Source organism: Octopus bimaculoides, chromosome 19 (assembly GCF_001194135.2).
Source record: "Octopus bimaculoides isolate UCB-OBI-ISO-001 chromosome 19, ASM119413v2, whole genome shotgun sequence".
NCBI classification, from domain to species: domain Eukaryota; kingdom Metazoa; phylum Mollusca; class Cephalopoda; order Octopoda; family Octopodidae; genus Octopus; species Octopus bimaculoides.
Genome location: NC_068999.1, coordinates 28,582,514 through 28,586,313, shown reverse-complemented (window position 1 = coordinate 28,586,313; position 3,800 = coordinate 28,582,514).

Genomic DNA, 3,800 nt, shown 5'->3' with positions numbered 1-3,800 from the left:
TGTGTGTGTGTGTGTGTGTGTGTGTGTGTGTGCATGTGTGTGCGCATGTGTGTGTGCGCGCTTGTCTTGTGTGTGAGCATACTTGTCTTTGGGGGGGGCATGCTTGTTCCTCTCTTCTCTTACTGGAAACCCCCTCCCTCATTGGTGGTATCCTCTGTCATACCTGCAACTTCCTCTCCCTCTTTCTCTCCCAGAACAAATGCAACTAGTTTAGCTGCCCACCTACTTAATCTAACATCAGCATATTCTCCTTTATGTATCTTCATTCATTTATTTATTTACTTATAACTGCAACACCAGCAATGCTTAAATTTACGATTTTACGATGTCCATAATGCCTATACTTACAATGCTGCTAACACTTAATCCTAGGTGCAACAATCTTAACACACTTAAATGTTTAAATGATGACAGGTCAAAAATGAGAAGAGGTGTAGCATGTCTATCAAACGAACATGAAAACCTTCTTTTCAGGCACTGAATAACATCTCCCCTTCCCATGCCTCCTCCCACATTCCTTTCCCAGTTTCTAGAATTGGCACTGTCAATGTAGGCACACTGACGCCCCACCTACGCCCCACAAGCAGGCCTACCAAATGACCACTTTTATAATACCCTTCTACAGACTACCTCAAAGATGAGTGGCAATGACCTCATCTTTGCGGCTGGTGATTTTAATGGACATGTCGGACAGCAATCCGGTATCTTCCATGGTGTTCATGGGGGCCATGGAATTGGTTCCTGAAATGAAGAGGGAACTAGGCTACTGGAGTTCTGTGATGCATGCAACCTATTAATCTGCAACACTAACTTCAGGAAGCCACATGGCCACCTGTGAGCCAGATTGATTTCATCCTCACCAGACAGCTGGATGCAAGGTTGCTCTTAAATACAAAGACCCTCCCTGGTTTAGAATGTACCCCCCAGCATAGACTAGTTATTAGTGACTTTAGACTCAAGGCCAGAAGGATGCCAAGAAGTAGACCAATCCAGAAAAGAAGGATTTGGAAGCTAAAGAACCCTTCACATGGTCAGAGATTTAGAAACATCCTCATTGAGAAATTTGATGAGAGGGAGGAGGAGCTATAGACTTTGGGCATAGAGAGTAACTGGAAATTCCTATGGGACAGCTTACTGAGCACCATAGACCAAATCTGTGGCTGGTGCAAAGTCCCTTCCAGACCTAGAGTAATGTGATGGTGGAATAATACTGTAGACAAGGCCATTAGAGCAAAGAAACAGGTCTGGAAAACTTGGAAGAGTGGGGAGTAGCAGGAAACTGTACCAGATAGTCACAAGGAAGGCTGGGCGACAGGTATACACAGCCAAGGGAGAAGCAGAAAAGAAGAAGTTTGCCAATGTGTGAGATTGCAAAATTGCAAGACAGTGTGTGAGAGAAAATTGTGATGTTACAGGAGAGAAATGTGTCCGCATGGATGATGGTGCACTTGCTTTAAATGATTCTGCAAAGAAAAAGACTTGGAGAAGCTGTTATGAAAGGCTGCTGAATGTGGAGAATGAATGGGAGGAGGAGAGCCTGCCAAATGTTGACCCAACAGAGGGACCGGCTACCCGAATACACCTTGGTAGATAAAACAATTAAGGATATGAAGTCAGGAAAAGCCCCTGGCCCGTCATAAATCACTGCTGAGATGCTTAAAATATCTGGTGGTGTGGGTTATAGTCTAGTCACCCATATTGTTAACCAGGTAATTCACAATGGAGTCATACCCAATGAGCACCATAGTCAACTGCTACAAAGGTAAAGGTGATGCTTTAGAAATAACTACAGGGGTATCAAACTGCTGGATCAGGTGATAAAAGTCACGAAGAGGGTCATAGTCCAACTAATTAAGGAGAGAGTCCACTTAGATGAGATGCAGTTCAGTTTTGTGCCAGGTAGAAGTACCACTGATGCTATATTCCTGGTAAGGCAACTGCAGGAGAAATACCTAGCCAAAGATAAACCCCTTTACTTGGCTTTTGTTGACTTGGAGAAAGCCTTTGACAGTGTCCCCTGATCCCTTATGCAGAAGCTGGGGATTGACAAGTGGTTAATAAGAGCTGTACAGGGATGCCGTTAGTAAGGTAAGGGTTGGCAATGAGTATAGTGAAGAATTCCGGGTAGAAGTAGGGGTTCACCAAGGATCAGCCGTCAGTCCCCTCTTATTCATCATAGTCCTCCAGGCAATAACAGAGGAATTCAAGACAGGTTGCTCCTAGGAGCTCCTCTATGCTGATGAACCTTGCCCTCATAGCAGAATCACTACCAGAACCAGAGAAGAAATTTCAGGTGTGGAATCAAGGTTTAGAAGCGAAAGGCCTTAGAGTCAATGTTACAAAAAGCAAAGTCCTAGTAAGTAGGAAGGCAAACACATCACATACCCCTTCAGGTAGATGGCACTCCTTGATCTGTAGAAAGGGTGTAGGTAGAAACTCCCATAAGATGTACCCAGTGTAAGCTATGGATGCATAAGAGGTACAGCAACATCAAAGGAAGGTTAACCGGGATGATAGCTTTTGGTGTGCAGCAGACCCATGGGGGCAATAAACACTGCAGATGCTCAGAAAACTGATTCCATCACATGCCAGGGGAAGAAACCAGAAGTAGTTGATAGCTTCCACTACCTAGGTGACCAAGTCTGTAGTGGGAGTGGATGCTCAGAGAGCATTGCCACTAGAATAAGAATAGTTTGGGCAAAGTTCAGAAAGCTCCTACCTCTACTGGTGACAAAGGGCCTCTCGCTCAGAGTGAAAGGTAGATTGTATGATGCATGCGAACTACTATGCTACATAGCAATGAGACATGGGCTGTGACTGCTGAAGACATGTGTAGGCTTGAAAGAAATGAAGCTGGTATGATCCACTGGATGTGTAATGTCAGTGTGCACACACGACAGTGAAAGCGCCCCGAGAGAATTGTTGGACATAAGAAGCATCAGATGTGGTGTGCAAGAGAGATGACTGCACTGATATGGTCATGTGCTGTGTATGGATGAGGAGAGCTGTGTGAAGAAGTGTCACTCCATAACAGTGGAAGGAACCCGTGGAAGAGGGAGACCCGTGGGATGAGGTGGTGAAGCATGACATCTGAAAGTTGGGCCTAACAGAAGCAATGACAAAAGACCAAGACCTCTGGAGATATGCTGTGATTGAGAAGATGTGGCAAGAAAAGTGAGATCACAGCCATAGCCTAGAACAGTGTCGCATAACCAGCCTATTTAAAAAATACCTTTGAATTGTCGGGCGACATGCCATGCTTGAGGAAACCTATTGAGTCAAGTAAAAATCAAAAATCAAAAATCAAATCACAATCAACTGGAAATTGTAGTTGTGGCTGATGCCAGTAATGACTGGCTCTCATGCTGGTGGCACAGAATAAGCACTGTTCATGCGTGGATCATTGCCAGTGCCGCCTGACTGGCTCACCGTGCCAGTGGAACATAAAAAGCACCATCCAAACGTGGTTGTATAAATATATACAACTATAATGAAGGGTACTGGAAATAGAAGTCAAAACAACTCTGAACCACTTAAATCACTCATATGCACAGGTGAAAGCGAGGAAATGAGCAAAAAATTGAAGATTAGCATACCTTTTGTGAATAAAATTCACAAGGCGCAGGAGTGACTGTGTGGTAAGTAGCTTGCTTACCAACCACATGGTTCCGGGTTCAGGCCCACTGCGTGGCACCTTGGGCAAGTGTCTTCTACAATAGCCTCGGGCCGACAAAAGCCTTGTGAGTGGATTTGGTAGACAGAAACTGAAAGAAGCCCATCGTATATATGTATATATATAT